The following is a 22010-nucleotide window of genomic DNA, read 5'->3' as shown; positions in this document are numbered from 1 at the left end:
GAGAGAGAGAAGAAGAAGTAAAGTGGGCATCTGGCGCAAAAAAGAAACCTCAGCTAAGGAATGAAAATAGTAACAATAGTGTAAAAAATTAAATTAAATGCTGCCCCGATCTATCTACCAAGGAAAGAAAGTCCCTACACCCTCAGACCTAGGTAAGAAAGAATATTAGAAAAAGAAATTAGATAGAGAAATTAGGGCGCAAATAATAAATTAAATTATAACTATAGAGTATACCTGTAAGTCTAAAAGTATGCAATGGAAATAAAATATTAAATTTAAATTTAGTGCCAAAAAAAGAGGTACTGAATAAATATAGTATTGATAAATACAATTGACATGACAATGCCACTGAATAGAAATAATGCAATAATGCAACAATGTGCTGATTTCCCTATTGAGGATTCAGCAGATTTTTGTAAATTGACACAAATTTAGAGATGTGAATGAATCCTATATCATTTGATTATTGGGCATAACACTTAATGGGTGTATACCATGAAAGCATACAACAATATGATATAGATAAATAAATAAATGTCATAATAAACTTCTTGTATAAACTTTAGACAGAAAAATATCTTATCAAAAGTAAAAAAAAATTAAAACAATTAACAAGATAACAATACATATAAAAATTAATAAAATTAAAAATAAATAAACATAATAGTGATAATGGTGGAGACTGCCTGATCCCAGAATGCAGGTCCCCCTAGGGGTGTCTACTTACACTCCTTTACCTCAATCAGTATGAGGTAAGTGCCGCGTAGTATCAGTAGAAAACTCCCTTTGATCTCCAGCTGTCCAGAAAATAGGGTAACGACTTGCAGGACTTTAGTCAAGATACTTGTCTTTGTTGGAGTACTATTTTCCCCTCCAGATGGCCATGAGTATAAAAGACAAATAAAAATAATAATAGTGCAACCCCGTATGTAAAGTGTAACAATTTACTTTATTAAATACAGTGCACTCACATTTAAAAACCTCAAAAATATATGAGGTATTTATAAGCAATATAAAATCAAAGTCTAGCTGTTCCAGCCAGCAGAGTTTAGCGAGTAATGTTCTCAGATGGTTGATTCACAGTTATCATGAACTAAAGTCCAAAGGAAATGAATAACAGTCCTGGTTATCCTATTAACACTTGTTGTTCTGTCCTTACGCATTTCAAAGGCATTCACACATTGCAGCCTTCTTCGTCAGAGGAATTTACAGACAGCTGATGTTTGGGCTGTATTTCAAGCGGAGCGGCGGCACACTCCCCCTGAAAACAGAGGTTTAATTGGATGCAAAGAAGTATCACATGACCGGCTATCAGCCTATAGTGTTTCCAAGTCGTGAATTAGTAACAGCTGTTTTCAGCTCATAGTCCCATTGTGGTAACCATAGTGATTACGCTAACAAAATCCAGAATATACATTGTATGTTAGCCGTAATGATAATAATTACTAAAGTTTCTTAATATGTGTAATTAAATTTGGGCACACGATATGAGCAGAGGAAGATAGCAGTCAGGTGAGCCACACTAGCGTGATATATACAGCAATTGTCGTTGCGCTATGTAACTGCCCAAATACCCCAAACAGTAAAAATGAATGTAGTCACTTTAGATGCACACTCGCGTACAAGCAGGTATCAGCATTAGGTAGATATGCAGATTCGTTGGAGACAATGGGAACACTGGCATGTCATATCTATATGCCAGACTCACCTCAAACTGGTGGTTCCTCAGCTCTCAAAAAACGAACTTCTGTCGGCTGGCTCGTGCTGAACGATGTGTGATGAAGTCACTGTACAGTCGATAGCTGGTTCCGAGTCTGTGTATACTTCCGAGGATCAGCGTCTTGGTCGGCGTTCACCTCCGTATCCACCTCCGTGTGAGTATATCGGAGGGATTGGGAGATCCGATAATTTGCAGCAGGTAAGTCTGCAACAGCGGCAACTTGGGGGGTAGGGCAGTTACAAAGAGGGACTGGAGGAGCTCAGAAGCGGTAGCAAATCAGTGAGCCTGGAGTAGTAGACATCAGAAAAAAGAGTACTGGATGCTCCGATAAAATTTAACAAATTTATTGATTCTTCATAAAAACAGCAAAATCATGGAGAAACAAATAGACACGATCGTGTCTATTTGTTTCTCCATGATTTTGCTGTTTTTATGAAGAATCAATAAATTTGTTAAATTTTATCGGAGCATCCAGTACTCTTTTTTCTGATAATTAAATTTGGGCACAGAAATATACATTTGGGGTAAATTTCAGACAATTACAAATTCTCTATTAGTATTATTAAAGCGGACATTAGCAAAGAAAGAATTGATAATACAATATAAAACAAAGATCCAAAAACAAACAAACAAAAAAAATGAATGAATTCTTAAGAAGGATCGAATGTACAAATAAGTATGTAATTAGTATCACTAAAAATCCCTAATACTACCCTTATAGGGAGTTTGGGTTAAAAATGGCTAATATTTATAGCAGGCTTTTAAAACTATAAAACATGAGAGATTGTTGCATGAGCAATCTACATGGTTATACAATGTTGTTTAATAGTAAATTTAGAACACTAAATAAACATATTCGGCTCCTCACAAATTGATATTCCATATTAAAAAATATGTAAAAACTTAGTTGATTTATGTACGGATCAAACAAATTTATATATGTACAGATGGAATCAATTATATTCCTATCACATGGTGTGATAAAAGTAATTAGTTTTCAATTTCTTACAAGAAAGAATTAACTTAAATGTCCAAGTTGGTGCATATAGCTGGACAGAAATATAATTATAATGGGCCAGTAAAGATAAGCCTATTTGTATTTGAAAATAAAACCAATATACTGGTTTGTCCTTTGTATATATTATTGTCGGACCCAAATCAATAATCTCAAAGTGGAAATGTAATACTCATTTGAGCTCAGAGCTGGTATTAGAATTGGAAATTTAAAAATTTAAAATTCTTTAGAAAATTATTAAAAACTTTTCTACTATCATACCCTACAACAACAAAACCTGCATATCCAGGAGTATTGTAGTTATTATAATTGTTATATGCCTTAAAATTGTATAGCCTTCAGAAATAAATTATATGTATACAGATAAAATAAAATAAATAATTCCAATAATTTACAAAGATAATTCATAATTTACAATCTTATGATCTTAAAAATTACTATTAAGATGATACGTAATTAATAAAATCTGACTATGGACTCAATAAATGAACCCATGAAAATATACATTTATTACTATTTTTGCTATATTGCCTTCTCTCTTTAGAGTGCTTATATATTATTAAACCCTATAGATAGCAAGTACTATTTTGAATTAGTACAGTGAAGCAATAAATGTTTGAGCAAAAGAATAATTAAAAATAATTTAATTTAAAAGTTAACACTATATACACTATAAATGTATACTAGAATTCATACTTAGAGCCTAATAGACCAAAAATCTAAAAGAAATGTTAAAATAGAATAAACTGCCTAGTATAGTAAAAAATAATGACCAATATTGTATCAAAAAAATTAGGTTATAAAAGTTTTTTTGTTTAAAAAATTTTGGTTAAAAAATGTTTAGGTTAAAAATGCCGCCAAATCAATATCCTTATTGAGGCCTTGTGGGATTAGAGTTCCTAGTGTGTAGATCCAATATGTCTCTCTTTTTCGGAGTTTAAGTTCTCTATCTCCACCTCTCTTATCATTTTGTACACACTCTATAATGGTTCCTCTTAGACATGAGGGGTCTTTATTGTGTTTTTCCTTATAGTGTGCTGAGAGATTGTGTGTTTTTTCTCCAGACTCTATGTTGTTAATATGTTCTAACAACTTCTTTTTGTAGGGCCTTGTGGTCCGTCCAACGTACTGAAGGCCACACCCACATTGTAGGAGATACACTACAAATTCAGTACGACAGTTGCATAAACTTTCAATCTTATATTTTTTAGTGGTCGTTGTTGAAATGATTTCTTTCGTTGGTTTATTATTGTGAAAATGATGGGTGCAGGCCACACAATTTTTACGGTTACACTTAAAGAACCCAATTGTGGCCTTGTTAAGCCAAATTGTTTCTTTTGCATCCACATTTTTCAGTTCACTCTGTGCCAAAATATTTTTAAAATTTCTGTTTTTTCTAAAAATTATTCTTGGTTCTTTAGTTGTTATCTGATTAAGGAGGGTATCTTTCTTGAGGATATGCCAGTGTTTTGTTATAATTTTTCTAATTTCTGGCGCCCCTTTATTAAATGTTGTAATAAAATTAACAGATTCTTCTTTCATATTTTTCATCTTGGAACCTCTTCTCGTTCCAGTTTCTAAAAGATCATTTCTATCGATCTTTTTCACCTTCTCGAGTGCTTCACCCACTTTATAGGAATTATATCCCCTAGCTTTGAATCTATCACTTAAATTTTTTGCTTCCAGATCAAAGTCCTCTTTTTTAGAACAATTTCTTTTGAGTCTCTGAAATTGTCCTGTTGGGATATTATTTATCCAGTTCTTATCATGCCCACTTTTGGCATGTAGATAGCCATTGCTGTCTGTCGTTTTTTTATACAATTTTGTATGTATCTTGTTGTTTTCATGAAAGAAAACCACATCAAGAAAGTCAGTTTCCACAGGGCTTGTTTTGTTGGTGAAAGATAGGTTAAAATCATTAATATTCAGTTTCGACACAAAATCATCTAATTAGCTAACTGATCCATCCCAAATGAAGATGATATCATCTATATACCTTCCCCATACTTTAATGTTGGGGAGATAGATGTTGTTATGCCAAATTACCTCCTCCTCCCATTCGCCCAAGTAAAGATTAGCATAACTAGGGGCAAATTTTGTCCCCGTAGCTGTGCCGTTAGTTTGGAGAAAATATTCTTTTTAAAAAATGAAGTAATTCTTCTCAAATGTAAATCTTATAGCTTCAGTCAAAAGATCTGTTGGTTGTGGTGAAGCTTATTATCTTTTTCCAGCCAGTATTGTATGGCTTGTATTCCCTTCTCATGGGGGATATTTGTATAAAGCGCATTAACGTCCATTGTCACCCATAGCCAACCTTCATTCCACTTTACTCTACTCAATTTTTGTATCGTATCAGGTGTGTCTCTCAAATACGATTTGAGTCCCGGCACCAGCGGTTGTAGAAAAAAATCAATGTATTCTGACAATTTAGATGTTAGGGAGCCAATACCTGACACTATCGGTCTACCCGGTGTGTTTTCCAGGCATTTATGAACTTTTGGTAGATGGTAAAATATTGCCACTACTGGTGTTTCATTTTTCAAATAGTTCCATTCATTTTCATTTAAGACCTTTAAATGTCTTGCATTGTCTAGTAGATGCTTATATTGTTCTAAGAAGCAGTTCGTCGGATTAGATCTCAGTTTTCTGTATGTGTTAATGTCATATAAAAATCTGTTTGCCTCCTTTAAATAATCACTTCTATCTTGTAGAACGATACCTCCCCCTTTATCAGCTTCCCGAATTATAATGTCATTGTCTTTTTCTAATTGTCTAATGAAATCCTTCTCTCTTTTGGAGAGATTTTCTTTCTTAATTTTGTAGTCCCTACAGAGATTATCCAGATCCTCTTGGACTAGTTTAGTGAAAACAGGGATACAATTCCCTTTTGAGTTAACCAGGAAAAAGGTAGAAGGTGGTTTGAGGGAGCAAAAATAGTAATATATGTATATTTCCATGGGTTCATTTATTGAGTCCATAGTCAGATTTTATTAATTACGTATCATCTTAATAGTAATTTTTAAGATCATAAGATTGTAAATTATGAATTATCTTTGTAAATTATTGGAATTATTTACTTTATTTTATTTTATCTGTATACATATAATTTATTTCTGAAGGCTATACAATTTTAAGGCATATAACAATTATAATAACTACAATACTCCTGGATATGCAGGTTTTGTTGTTGTAGGGTATGATAGTAGAAAAGTTTTTAATAATTTTCTAAAGAATTTTAAATTTTTACATTTCCAATTCTAATACCAGCTCTGAGCTCAAATGAGTATTACATTTCCACTTTGAGATTATTGATTTGGGTCCGACAATAATATATACAAAGGACAAACCAGTATATTGGTTTTATTTTCAAATACAAATAGGCTTATATTTACTGACCCATTATAATTATATTTCTGTCCAGCTATATGCACCAACTTGGACATTTAAGTTAATTCTTTCTTGTTAGAAATTTAAAACTATTTACTTTTATCACACCACGTGATAGGAATATAATTGATTCCATCTGTACATATATAAATTTGTTTGATCCGTACATAAATCAACTAAGTTTTTACATATTTTTTAATATGGAATATCAATTTGTGAGGAGCCGAATATGTTTATTTAGTGTTCTAAATTTACTATTAAACAACATTGTATAACCATGTAGATTGCTCATGCAACAATCTCTCATGTTTTATAGTTTTAAAAGCCTGCTATAAATATTAGCCATTTTTAACCCAAACTCCCTATAAGGGTAGTATTAGGGATTTTTAGTGATACTAATTAAATACTTATTTGTACATTCAATCCTTCTTAAGAATTCATTCATTTTTGGGGTTTTTTTTTGGATCTTTGTTTTATATTGTATTATCAATTCTTTCTTTGCTAATGTCCGCTTTAATAATACTAATAGAGAATTTGTAATTCTCTGAAATTTACCCCAAATGTATATTTCTGTGCCCAAATTTAATTACACATATTAAGAAACTTTAGTCATTATTATCATTACGGCTAACATACAATGTATATTCTGGATCTTGTTAGCGTAATCACTATGGTTACCACAATGGGACTATGAGCTAAAAACAGCTGTTACTAATTCACGACTTGGAAACACTAAAGGCCGATAGCCGGTCATGTGATACTTCTTTGCATCCAATTAAACCTCTGTTTTCAGGGGGAGTGTGCCGCCGCTCCGCTTGAAATACAGCCCAAACATCAGTTGTCTGTAAATTCCACTGACGAAGAAGGCTGCAATGTGTGAATGCCTTTGAAACGCGTAAGGACAGAACAACAAGTGTTAATAGGATAACCAGGACTGTTATTCATTTGCTTTGGACTTTAGTTCATGATAACTGTGAATCAACCATCTGAGAACATTAACTGCTGGCTGGAACAGCTAGACTTTGATTTTATATTGCTTATAAATACCTCATATATTTTTGAGGTTTTTAAATGTGAGTGCACTGTATTTAATAAAGTAAATTGTTACACTTTACATACGGGGTTGCACTATTATTATTTTTATTTGTCTTTCATGCTCATGGCCATCTGGAGGGGAAAATAGTACTCCAACAAAGACAAGTATCTTGACTAAAGTCCTGCAAGTCGTTACCCTATTTTCTGGACAGCTGGAGATCAAAGGGAGTTTTCTACTGATACTACGGGGCACTTACCTCATACTGATTGAGGTAAAGGAGTGTTAGTAGACACCCCTAGGGGGACCTGCATTCTGGGATCAGGCAGTCTCCACCATTATCACTATTATGTTTATTTATTTTTAATTTTTTTAATTTTTATATGTATTGTTATTTTATGTTAATTGTTTTAATTGTTTTTACTTTTGATAAGATATTTTTCTGTCTAAAGTTTATACAAGAAGTTTATTAAGACATTTATTTATTTATCTATATCATATTGTTGTATGCTTTCATGGTATACACCCATTAAGTGTTATGCCCAATAATCAAATGATATAGGATTCATTCACATCTCTAAATTTGTGTCCATTTAGAAAAATCTGCTGAATCCTCAATAGGGAAATCAGCACATTATTGCATTATTGCATTATTTCTATTCAGTGGCATTGTCATATCAATTGTATTTATCAATACTATATTAATTAAGTACCTCTTTTTTTATATATTTATTTATAGATTTTATATATATATATATATATATATATATATATATATATATATATATATATATATTTTTTTTTTTTTTTCCACATCTATTAACCACAAGTTCTCCAGGTGCTACAATTCAATCACCAATTAGACAAAGGGCATACTGATTGATTTGTTTGTTTGTATGAGGGGGTGGGTATAGGTAGCATAGCCTTATTTAAGGGATGGATTCATTTTTAACAGAATACATGCTTGATGAAACGGTGTGAACTGTGAAACGCGTTGCATGATATGTTTGTGCACTACTCAGCATGAGTTGTTGTTTTTAATACCGTTTTTACTGTGTATTAAACATATTTTTAACTATTATTGCTGAGTGCATTATTCTATGCTACCTGTGGACACTGCTCCTCTAGGATTCCTGATCCTGCCTTGTACAGCTAGCTGGTCTGCTGCGAAAACCAGCCTGCATCTATTGGCACATTGGAGTGCCGCCAAAGAATGTGAGTACCCTGCACTTGTTTGTACTACCCTCCTTCGGTTGATTGATTCACACATCATAGCACATATACAGTTCAATCTGAGCTAACATTATTACAAGAATCAGCCAACTAAGCATCTTAGCAAAAGTTTTTTGTCTCACTGAAGTATTAGATATATTAAGTGCAAAGTCTAATGTCGCTGACTGGTTTTGTCTATGTATTAACCTTTTAAAGTTTTATATAGTTAGTACTCATGGTAACACACTAGAGCCCTCCAATTTCCTCAAAATAGATAGTTATTTCCTCATCTTATAGTACGCTGACTCTCAAGGGAATGTTACATGTTGCACCCCCCTTATAAGTACATTGTACGCGGATGAGCCTCCTTAATGGGTCCTTTGTAGGAGCTATAACCGCTCTCGGCATGCAACCGGGTCAGGATAAGAAAAAGCAAGATGGCACCGGCGTCTTCTGCCTCTTTTCACTTTTGCCATTCTTCTGTTTGTGCGATCTGGTACATGGAGCCTTTCTGGTGATCCAACATTATTTACAGCTCATTTGTTAACCTTCTTTAGTTGATCCTGTCCTTTTTGCTTGCCCTTTATGGGACATTGAAGTTCAGACAGCTAAGAAGCTCTTTCACACTGCTGCCACGTCCTAGCACGGCGTAGCTCCGCCCATGTATGTTCCTTTTTTATAGCAAATCATGTTTGTGCTCCAGTTTTGTCTCTGTCTATCCATCTACATATCTATCCATTTATCTATCTGTCTGCCTTTCTATCTATCTATAATCTATCTGCTAGATTACGAGTCTTGCGTTAGCCTTAAAAAGCAGCGTTGAGAGGTCCCAATGCTGCTTTTTAACGCCCGCTGGTATTACGAGTCTGGCAGGTACAGGTATACCGCTCACTTTTATTCCGCGACTCGAGCATACCACAAATCCCCTTACGTCAATTGCGTATCCTATCTTTTTAATGGGATTTGCCTAACGCTGGTATTACGAGTCTTGGAAGAAGTGAGCGGTAGACCCTCTCCTGTCCAGACTCCTACTGCATTTAAAACTCAGTAGTTAAAAGTTTTATGGGCTAAGGCCGTAACATAAAACTCTTAACTAAAGTGCTAAAAAGTACACTAACACCAATTAACTACCTATTAACCCCTAAACCGAGCCCCCCCCGCATCGCAAACAATAAAAAAAAAGAACCAATCAATCAGCAATCAGCCAATAGGATTGGAACAGCCAATAGAATCCGAGCTCAATCCTATTGGCTGATTGGATCAGCCAATAGGATTTAACTTCAATCCTATTGGCTGATTGCTTCAGCCAATAGGATTTTTTCTACCTTAATTCCGATTGGCTGATAGAATCCTATCAGCCAATCGGAATTCAAGGGACGCCATCTTGGATGACGTCATTTAAAGGAACCTTCATTCTTCGCTTGGACTTCATTTGAAGAGGATGGCTGCAAGTCGGCTGGATTGAAGATGGCTCCACTCCGCTCCGGAAGGATGAATATAGAAGATGCCATCTGGATAAAGACTTCTGCCGCTTGGAGGACCTCTTCTGCCCGGATCGGATAAAGACTTCTGCCCCTCTGGAGGTCCACTTGTGCCCAGCTGGGTGAAGACAGCTCAAGGTAGGGTGATCTTCAAGGGGTTAGTGTTAGGTTTTTTTAAGGGGGGATTTGGGTGGGTTTTAGAGTAGGGTTGGGTGTGTGGGTGGTGGGTTGTAATGTTGGGGGGGTATTGTCTATTTTTTTCAGGTGAAAGAGCTGATTACTTTGGGGCAATGCCCCACAAAAGGCCCCTTTAAGGGCTATTTGTAATTTAGTATAGGGTAGGGAATTTTATTATTTTGGGGGCTTTTTTATTTTATTAGGGGGATTAGAGTAAAATTGTAATTATTTTTTTATTTTCTGTAATTTAGTGTTTGTTTTTTTCGTACTTTAGTTTATTTAATTTAATTGTAATTAATTGTAGGTAATTTAGTTAATTTATTTAATGATAGTGTAGTATTAGGTGTAATTGTAACTTAGGTTAGGATTTATTTTACAGGTATATTTGTCTTTATTTTAACTAGGAAGTTATTAAACAGTTAATAACTATTTAATAACTATTGTACCTAGTTAAAATAAATACAAAGTTGCCTGTAAAATAAATATAAACCCTAAGATAGCTACAATGTAACTATTAGTTATATTGTAGCTAGCTTAGGGTTTATTTTACAGGTAAGTATTTAGTTTTAAATAGGAATAAATTATTTAATTGTAGTTATTTTATTTAGATTTATTTAAATAAAATTTCAGTTAAGGGGTGTTACGGTTAGACTTAGGTTTAGGGGTTAATAACTTTATTATAGTGGTGGCGATGTTGGCGGCAGCAGATTAGGGGTTAATAAATGTAGTTAGGTTGCGGCGACATTGGGGGGGGCAGATTAGGGGTTAAGAAATATAATGTAGGGTTCGGCGATGTTGGGGGGTTCATAGGGATAATGTAGGTGGCGGCGGTGTCCGGAGCGGCAGAGTAGCGGTTAATAATTATAATGTAGGTGGCGACGATGTCGGGTACAGCAGATTAGGGGTTAATAAGTGTAAGATTAGGGGTGTTTAGACTCGGGGTTCATGTTAGGGTGTTAGGTGCAGACATAAAATTCCTTTCCCCTTAGGAATCAATGGGGCTGTGTTAGGAGCTGGACGCTGCTTTTTTGCAGGTGTTAGTTTTTTTTTTCAGCCAGCTCAGCCCCATTGTTTCCTATGGGGAAATCGTGCATGAGCACGTTTAGCCAGCTTACCGCTACCATAAGCAACACTGGTATTGAGGTGAGATGTGCTAAATTTTGCTCTACCTCACCTTTTTGAGGCTAAAGCCGTGTTGAGAAAACCTGTAATACCAGCGTTGTCTTAAGGTAGCGTTAAAAAAAAAAGGCTCGTTAGCAATGCACCCCTGTTATCGCAAAACTCGTAATCTAGGCGTATATTTTTTAAAGGTATTACTAAAAATCAAAAACTTATCATCTATCTATCATCTATGACTATATTTTTAAAAGTTATTACTAAAAAAACAAACAAACAAACCAAAGAGAGTAATTAAAAAGTGTTTCTAAATTTCAAACTCAATGGATTTTTGTCTCCTTTCAACATCATCAGCTATATTACAACACATTTATCTGATGATAATGATGATTACTAGTATTAATATATATTCTTCTGCTAAAGTTTTGTATTTCAAAGCTTTCAAAGCCACAAACATTTGTTATATGAGATGCCTTTGCATTTAATTGAGATAGTATATTATACATAGGAAGAACATTACAATTATTATCAAAGAAACACATTTAAACATAAAGATAAATGTTTTCTTACCCATATAATAACACATGATAATGTTAGTTTTTATTTAATTTGTTTAAAAATTCTCTTAATGGCCCCCAAAACATCTTTATTTCTCAAGCTATAAACCAGCGGATTTACCATGGGGATCACACCAATGTAAATCAAGGAAAGCAATTTATCTATTTCCAGGGAATTTTCTGATTTAGGTTTCGCGTTCAAGCTCACAGAAGTTCCATAAAACAGAAGAACAACTGTGAGATGAGAGGAAAAGCTGGAGAATGTCTTCAGTCTTCCAGATGATGATCGGATCTTTAGGATGGTAGATATGATACAGATATAGGACATCATTATAAGTATAAATGGTAAAAAACCAATTACTATGAATACCATTGGCATAAAGAAATTAATAATATATGTGATATCACTACAAGAGAGCTTCAGTACTATCATTGCATCACAGAAGAAGTTGTTGATTTCTTGTTTATTACAGAAGTTTAAATGAGACACCATGAAAGAGAAAGCAGAGGAATTCAGAAAGCCACCAAACCAAGAAACAGTGATGAACAGAGCACACACTTTTATGTTTACGATAAGAGGATAATGCAGTGGGATGCAAATGGCTACATAGCGGTCATAAGCCATGGAGGTCAGCAGAAAAAATTCTGTATCAATGCAGAATGCAAATAGGAATATCTGTGTCATGCAGCCTGAGAACGTAATGCTGGTGTCACCTGTGATAGTGATGGCCAACAGCTTGGGCAAAATAGCAGATACATATATAATGTCCTGGACTGATAGGCTGCACAAGAATAAATACATTGGTGTTTGCAGCTGAGACTCCAGGGACACAAGTGTGACAATAATTACATTTCCAAGTACAGCCAGTAAATACATAAGCAAAATCCCAATGAAAACGACAAGTTGTTCTTTATCCGATAAGTTAAATGTCTTTAGATAGAATTCTCCCAATAATGTGCTGTTAGTTACAAACTCACTTGTGTTTTTTTCTAGGAGAAACAAAATTAAATATATTTATATCTAAGTGATATTTTGAGCTGGTTAATGTTTCCTGCACATTATAAAGACACAACTGCTTTACTACATAGTTGTATTACAGTGATTTAGTGAGTGGTAAGAAGGATATGTTTCTTCCCACTCAAATACTTTAGTAGCATGTAGAGTAGACTTCAGGTTGCCTATGGTTTTATGACTTTAGTTATGAAGAGAATAAAATTACCTTATAAAATGATAATATATGATTCAGTCACATTATCCACGCAATATTCTTCTTACCAAAGAAATGTATTAAGCTATTACAAAATATACACTATATAGTCAAGTAACTACTATGCCTTTTTAGATCTGATTGTAGGGCATTGCCCTAAGTTAAACAGCTCTTTCACCTGTAAAAAAAATTACAAAGACCCCCCAACAGTAAAACCCAACACCCAACCAACTCCCCAAAATAAAAAACCTAACTCTAAAAAAAACCTAAGCTACCTATTGCCCTGAAAAGGGCATTTGTATGGGCATTGCCCTTAAAAGGGCATTTAGCTCTTTTGCTGCCCAAACCCTAATCTAAAATAAACCCACCAAAAAACCCTTAAAAAAAACTATCACTTACCTATCACTAACCCCCGAAGATCCACTTACAGTTTTTGAAGTCCAGCTTGAACGATCTTCATCCAAGCAGCAAAGTCCTTATCCATGCGGCGAGAAGTCTTCATCCAGTTGGCCTCTTCTATCTTCATCCAGGCAGCGAAGTCCTCATCCAGGCGGGGAGAAGTCTTCATTCAGGCGGCCTTTCCTATCTTCAGCCAGGTGGCATCTTCTATCTTGATAATGGTGGCGCGGAGCAGGTCCATCCTGAAGACATCTGGCGCGGTGCATCCTCTTCATACGGTCGCCGATGTACACTGAATCTTCAATGCAAGGTACGCAATTCAAGATGGCATCACTTTCATTCCTATTGGAACAGTCAATAGGATTTTAGCAGTTCTAATTCCTATTGGCTGATTAAAATTTTTCAGCCAATTTGAATGCAAAGGACGCCATCTTGAATTGTGTCCCTTGTATTGAAGATTCAGTGTACAGCGGTGACCGTATAAAGATGATGCTCTGCGCCGGATGTCTTCAGGATGGACCTGCTCTGCGACACCGACATCAAGATAGAAGATGCCACCTGGATGAAGACTTCACCGCCTGGATGAAGACTTCTCGCCGTCTGGTTGAAGATCGTTCAAGTGGGACTTCAAAAATTGTATTTGGATCTTCGGGGGCAATGGGTAGATTAGGTTTTTTAAGACAGTTTTTTTTATTTTGTGGGTTTGGGGGGTGGGGTTTGTAATGTGTCTTGTTTTTTTTTTAGGTAAATGAGCTGTTTAACTTGGGTCAATGCCCTACAAAAGGCCATTTTAGGGGCTATTGGTAATTTATTCTAGACTAGGTTTTTTATTTTGGGGTGTTTTTTTTAAATGGGTATTAGAATAGGAAGAATTTTTATTATTTTTGATAATTTGTTTGTTATTTTGTGTAATGTATTTTTTTCCTTTTAAGGGCAATGCCCATACAAATGCTCTTTTCAATGGGTAGATTAGTTTTTACTGTATTTTTATTTTGTGGGTTTGAGGGGTGGGGGTTTGTATACTGTTAGGGGGTGTTTGTTTTGTTTTGTAGAAAAAGAGCTGTTAACTTTAGGGCAATGCCCTACGAACGGCCCTTTTAAGGGTCCCCAAAATGCCCTTTTAATGGCCCTTGGTAGTTTATTATAGATTAGGTTTTTTTTATTTTGGGGTGTTTTTTTTTTAAAAGGGTATTAGAATAGGAACATTTTTTATTGTTTTGCATAATTTTGTTTGTTATTTTTTGTATTGATAGTTTTTTTTATTTATTTGTAATGGTAGGTTTTTTATTTTTTGTAATGGTAGGTTTTAGTGAAAGTCAGCTTAGGTTTTATTTCACAGGTATTTATTGTAGCTAGGTAGTTAGTAAATAGTTAATAACTATTTACTAACTAGTCTACCTAGTTAAAATAAATACAAACTTACCTGTGAAATAAAAATAAAACCTAAGCTAGCTACAATATAAATATTAGTTATATTGTACCTAGTTTAGGTTTTATTTCACAGAAAAGTATGTATTTAGTTTTAAATATGTATTAGTCAGTTAATAATTGTAACTTTAGTTTAGCTCTAATTTAATTATGTTAAAGTTAGGGGGTGTTAGGTTTAGGGTTAGGTTTAGGGTTAATTTGGGTTTAGTTTTAGGGGTTAATATAGTTTAATTTAGGTTGTTGCGATGTGGGGGGCTGGTTCTTTAGGGGTTAATAGGTTTATTTAGTGGTAGTGATGCAAGAGGCCAGAGGTTTAGGGGTTATTAGCTTTATTTAGTGGCGGCGATGTCGGGGAGTGGCGGAATAGGGGTTAATAACTTTAGTATAGTGGCGGCGATATTGGGAGCAGAAGATAAGTGGTTAATAGTTTTATTAAGGTTGCATCGATATCGGGGGGCAGATTAGGGGCTAATAACATTATGTAGGTGCCGGCAATGTTGGTGGGGGGCAGATTAGGGGTGTTAAGACATGGGGTTTATGTTAGGGTAGTATGAAGCTCAACGCAACCATATCGCATGCACAAGCCGGCTGTTTAAAAACTTGTAATAGTTGTTATAGTGGGTTAAATAACACAACTTTTTTGCATTCGTTAATTTCCCTATAGCGTGCATAACTCGTAATCTAGCTTTATGGCAGCATTATTTTACTATGCACAATCATTTTATACTACAGTCCCAAGTGTTTACATTTTTTAGACTTTTTGGTTGCATTGTTGCCAGTGCTCGCTCTAAGGCTATTTTTGTTAACAGTGTGGAGCAGGCAAAATTGTGCTGGTATTACAAGCTGAATGTTAACATGATCACTTGAGCACAATCGTGATTTATGCTAGAATGATTACCCCGTCCTCAGAGCTCTGGTTAACTGTTTCAAAAAACAAAAAAGTGTCACAAAATACTTCAAAAATAAATTAGAAAGTAGATGTACACTCATAATAACACTGTCTAATACAAATGATATAAAAAAAAAGTTATAAGGGCTCAAATATTTGAGATCTCAGGCACTCAAAGACATACATACATATACATTTCTAAAGATGTGTATGTATGTATATATAAATACATGCCTATATAAGTGTACATATGTAATTATATGTGTATATATGTATTTATATGTGTATATATGTATTTATATGTGTATATATGTATTTACAGACATATATACACATATAAACACATAAATACATATGTATACTGTTACGTTTTGTAATTATGAATATTAATAATTAATAATATAAAACTATTGTTAGCAATATCTACAATTAATATAGCAGAACTTTGTCAATACACTTCAGTAAGATATTAAAGGGACATTAAACCCCAAAATTTTCTTTCATGATTCAGATAAAAGATACAATTTTTAAAAAGTTTCCAATTTACTTCTATTATCCATTTTTTTCATTCTCATGTTATTCTTTGTTGAAGAAATACCTAGGAAGGTAGCGTGTACATGCCTGAAGCACTACACAACAGGAAATAGTGCTGCCATCTAGTGCCCCTGCTAAAGAATAACATTGTTGCAAAACTGCTGCTATATAGTGCTGCAGACACATGCACACTTTTGAGCTTACATTTCAGCTTTTCCACAAAGGATAACAAGAAAACTAAGGCCTAGATTTGGAGTTTTGTCGGTAAGGACCCACGTAGCTAACGCCGGCTTTTTTCTGGCCGCACCATAAAAATAACTCTGGTATTGAGAGTCCACATAAAGGCTGCGTTAGGATCCAAAAAAGGAGCGTAGAGCATTTTTAACGCAGCTTCAACTCTCAATACCAGAGTTGCTTACGCAAGCGGCCAGCCTCAAAAACGTGCTCATGCACGATTCCCCCATAGAAAACAATGGGGCTGTTTGAGCTGAAAAAAAACCTAACACCTGCAAAAAAGCTGCGTTCAGCTCTTAACGCAGCCCCATTGTTTGCTATGCGGAAACACTTCCTACGTATGCACCTAACACCCTAACATGTACCCCGAGTCTAAACACCCCTAACCTTACACTTATTAACCCCTAATCTGCCATCCCCGCTATCGCTGACACCTGCATTTTATTTTTAACCCCTAATCTGCCGCTCCGTAAACCACCGCTACTTACATTATCCTTATGTACCCCTAATCTGCTGCCCCTAACACCGCCGACCCCTATATTATATTTATTAACCCCTAATCTGCCCCCCACAATGTCGCCTCCACCTGCCTACACTTATTAACCCCTAATCTGCCGACCGGACCGCACCGCTATTATTATAAAGTTATTAACCCCTAATCCGCCTCACTAACCCTATAATAAATAGTATTAACCCCTAATCTGCCTTCCCTAACATCGCCGACACCTAACTTCAAACATTAACCCCTAATCTGCCGACCGGAGCTCACCGCTATTCTAATAAATGTATTAACCCCTAAAGCTAAGTCTAACCCTAACACTAACACCCCCTTAAGTTAAATATAATTTACATCTAACGAAATTAATTAACTCTTATTAAATAAATTATTCCTATTTAAAGATAAATACTTACCTGTAAAATAAATCCTAATATAGCTACAATATAAATTATAATTACATTGTAGCTATTTTAGGATTAATATTTATTTTTACAGGCAACTTTGTAATTATTTTAACCAGGTACAATAGCTATTAAATAGTTAAGAACTATTTAATAGTTACCTAGTTAAAATAATTACAAAATTACCTGTAAAATAAATCCTAACCTAAGTTACAATTAAACCTAACACTATACTATCATTAAATTAATTAAATAAAATACCTACAATTACCTACAATTAAACCTAAAACTACACTATCAATACATTAATTAAATACAATACCTACAAATAAATACATTTAAATAAACTAACTAAAGTACAAAAAATAAAAAAGAACTAAGTTACAAAAAATAAAAAAATATTTACAAACATAAGAAAAATATTACAACAATTTTAAACTAATTACACCTACTCTAAGCCCCCTAATAAAATAACAAAGCCCCCCAAAATAAAAAAATGCCCTACCCTATTCTAAATTACTAAAGTTCAAAGCTCTTTTACCTTACCAGCCCTGAACAGGGCCCTTTGCGGGGCATGCCCCAAGAAGTTCAGCTCTTTTGCCTGTAAAAAAAAACATACAATAACCCCCCCCAACATTACAACCCACCACCCACATACCCCTAATCTAACCCAAACCCCCCTTAAATAAACCTAACACTAAGTCCCTGAAGATCTTCCTACCTTGTCTTCACCCTGCCAGGTTCACCGATCGGTCCAGAAGAGCTCCTCCGATGTCCTGATCCAAGCCCAAGCGGGGGGCTGAAAAGGTCCATGATCCGGCTGAAGTCATCATCCAAGCGGGAGCTGAAGAGGTCCATGATCCGGCTGAAGTCTTCATCCAAGCGGGGCAGAAGAGGTCTTCCATCCGATTGAAGTCTTCATCCAAGCGGGATCTTCTATGGTCATCCATCTGGAGCGGAGCGGCAGGATCCTGAAGACCTCCGGCGCGGAACATCCATCCTGGCCGACGACTGAACGACGAATGACGGTTCCTTTAAATGACGTCATCCAAGATGGCGTCCCTCGAATTCCGATTGGCTGATAGGATTCTATCAGCCAATCGGAATTAAGGTAGGAATATTCTGATTGGCTGATGGAATCAGCCAATCAGAATCAAGTTCAATCCGATTGGCTGATCCAATCAGCCAATCAGATTGAGCTCGCATTCTATTGGCTGTTCCGATCAGCCAATAGAATGCAAGCTAAATCTGATTGGCTGATTCCATCAGCCAATCAGAATATTCCTACCTTAATTCCGATTGGCTGATAGAATCCTATCAGCCAATCGGAATTCGAGGGACGCCATCTTGGATGATGTCATTTAAAGGAACCATCATTCGTCGTTTAGTCGTCGGCCAGGATGGATGTTCCGCGTCGGAGGTCTTCAGGATCCTGCCGCTCCGCTCCGGATGGATGACCATAGAAGATACCGCTTGGATGAAGACTTCAATCGGATGGAAGACCTCTTCTGCCCCGCTTGGATGAAGACTTCAGCCAGATCATGGACCTCTTCAGCTCCCGCTTGGATGATGACTTCAGCCGGATCATGGACCTCTTCAGCCCCCCACTTGGGCTTGGATCAGGACATCGGAGGAGCTCTTCTGGACCGATCGATGAACCTGGCAGGGTGAAGACAAGGTAGGAAGATCTTCAGGGGCTTAGTGTTAGGTTTATTTAAGGGGGGTTTGGGTTAGATTAGGGGTATGTGGGTGGTGGGTTGTAATGTTGGGGGGGGTTATTGTATGTGTTTTTTTACAGGCAAAAGAGCTGAACTTCTTGGGGCATGCCCTGCAAAGGGCCCTGTTCAGGGCTGGTAAGGTAAAAGAGCTTTGAACTTTAGTAATTTAGAATAGGGTAGGGCATTTTTTTATTTTGGGGGGCTTTGTTATTTTATTAGGGGGCTTAGAGTAGGTGTAATTAGTTTAAAATTGTAATATTTTTCTTATGTTTGTAAATATTTTTTTATTTTTTGTAACTTAGTTCTTTTTTATTTTTTTGTACTTTAGTTTATTTCATTATAGTTATTTGTAGGTATTGTATTTAATTTATTTATTGATAGTGTAGTGTTAGGTTTAATTGTAGATAATTATAGGTATTTTATTTAATTAATTTATTGATAGTGTAGTGGTAGGTTTAATTGTAACTTAGGTTAGGATTTATTTTACAGGTAAATTTTTAATTATTTTAACTATTTTAGCTATTAAATAGTTCTTAACTATTAAATAGCTATTGTACCTGGTTAAAATAAATACAAAGTTACCTGTAAAATAAATATTAATCCTAAAATAGCTACAATGTAATTATAATTTATATTGTAGCTATATTAGGATTTATTTTACAGGTAAGTATTTAGCTTTAAATAGGAATAATTTATTTAATAAGAGTTAATTAATTTCGTTAGATTAAAATTATATTTAACGTAGGGGGGTGTTAGTGTTAGGGTTAGACTTAGCTTTAGGGGTTAATACATTTATTAGAATAGCGGTGAGCTCCGGTCGGCAGATTAGGGGTTAATAATTGAAGTTAGGTGTCGGCGATGTTAGGGAGGGCAGATTAGGGGTTAATACTATTTATTATAGGGTTAGTGAGGCAGATTAGGGGTTAATAAGTGTAGGCAGGTGGAGGCGACGTTGAGGGGGGCAGATTAGGGGTTAATATATATAATATAGGGGTCGGCGGTGTTAGGGGCAGCAGATTAGGGGTACATAAGTATAACGTAGGTGGCGGCGCTTTGCGGTCGGCAGATTAGGGGTTAATTATTGTAGGTAGCTGGCTGCGACATTGTGGGGGGCAGGTTAGGGGTTAATAAATATAATATAGGGGTCGGCGGTGTTAGGGGCAGCAGATTAGGGGTACATAAGTATAACGTAGGTGGCGGCGCTTTGCGGTCGGCAGATTAGGGGTTAATTATTGTAGGTAGCTGGCTGCGAAGTTGTGGGGGGCAGGTTAGGGGTTAATAAATATAATATAGGGGTCGGTGGTGTTAGGGGCAGCAGATTAGGGGTACATAAGTATAACGTAGGTGGTGGTCGGCAGATTAGGGGTTAAAAAAATGTAATCGAGTGGCGGCGATGTGGGGGGACCTCGGTTTAGGGGTACATAGGTAGTTTATGGGTGTTAGTGTACTTTAGAGTACAGTAGTTAAGAGCTTTATGAACCAGCGTTAGCCCCGAAAGCTCTTAACTACTGACTTTTTTCCTGCGGCTGGAGTTTTGTCGTTAGATGTCTAACGCTCACTTCAGGCACGACTCTAAATACCGGAGTTAGAAAAATCCCATTGAAAAGATAGGATACACAATTGACGTAAGGGGATCTGCGATATGGAAAAGTCGCGGCTGAAAAGTGAGCGTTGGACCCTATTTTGAGTGACTCCAAATACCGGAGGTAGCCTAAAACCAGCGTTAGGAGCCTCTAACGCTGGTTTTCACGGCTAACGCCAAACTCCAAATCTAGGCCTAAGAAAATTTGATAATAAAAGTAAATTAGGAAGTTTTTTTAAAATGTTATGTTCTATCTAAATCATGAAAGAAAAAAAAATGGGTTTTATGTCCCTTTAAATCTCTGTAGTGTATTCCAAAATATCACTACTGAGAAATCTATAAATTTGAGAACAATATTATTATTAAAAATTTATATTTAATCCTTTGTTCTGATTAGTTACCTTTATATACACAATGATTATATTTACGTAGTAAATAGCCTATTACTTATGGCCAAATAAGTAAGTCTATGCAATTATTTTTATACAAAGTCAGCTATGAAGATATTTCTATAAATTAATCTTAATTCCCAATGAATCGCTTATTAAATAACACGTTACTATTAAACTTATAAGACAATTTGCAAATATCCAGCAATGCTCCAATACCAAAATATGGATTACTAGCTTACAATGCTCAATTAATAACCACCAGAGAGATTGTATATTATTAATGCAACATCCAATTTATATGCCAATTAATCTGGCCTGAAACAACCTCTTATTTAGCCACAATAAAACAAATTCTAAAATATATCACAATAGCTGCAATTAACTTATGACATTAAAATGCAAAAATTCTTTCTAGATATTAATATTTATCACCAGTATACTTACTACCCTTGGAAAGTGTTAAAAGTGGCGGCACTGTGTCACCTCCAGGGAACCAAGCAGCCCACGTCCTCTGAGTCAACCTTGTTGCTTTCACCTCCAAAATAAAAGAGCTCACAATAGTGTCGCCAATTTTAGACAATGTGGTAGGCGCACAAACTGGTAATACTCACAAGATTGCAGTTAAAATAAGCCTTTTATTAAAATCATCACAAAGGTGTCTTCAGGTGCAGCTTCAGGTTTTATTTAAAATACAGCTCAACTCGCTTTGACTAAAAGAAGCCTTTATCAAGAACATAAAGTTAAAACAATTTCTGGAACAAATAGTTAAAGAATAAGGTTGACTCAGAGGACGTGGGCAGCTTGGATCCCTGGAGATGACACAGTGCCGCCACTTTCAACAGTTTCTGCTTCTATACACGGTTTGGGAGAACGGCGCTGACAACGAGCACCTGAAGGGAAGTGCTAACATTGCTTCCTACTTTATCCTTTCTAATATACTTACTACCCTTGGTCTAATTAATATTAAATATAAGAATAAATTGCCTTGTAACTCAAAGCTGTAGTTTAACTATGCTATAAAGAATGTC

Source organism: Bombina bombina, chromosome 5 (genome assembly GCF_027579735.1).
Source record: "Bombina bombina isolate aBomBom1 chromosome 5, aBomBom1.pri, whole genome shotgun sequence".
NCBI classification, from domain to species: Eukaryota; Metazoa; Chordata; class Amphibia; order Anura; family Bombinatoridae; genus Bombina; species Bombina bombina.
Note: the sequence above shows the minus strand (reverse complement) of the source record.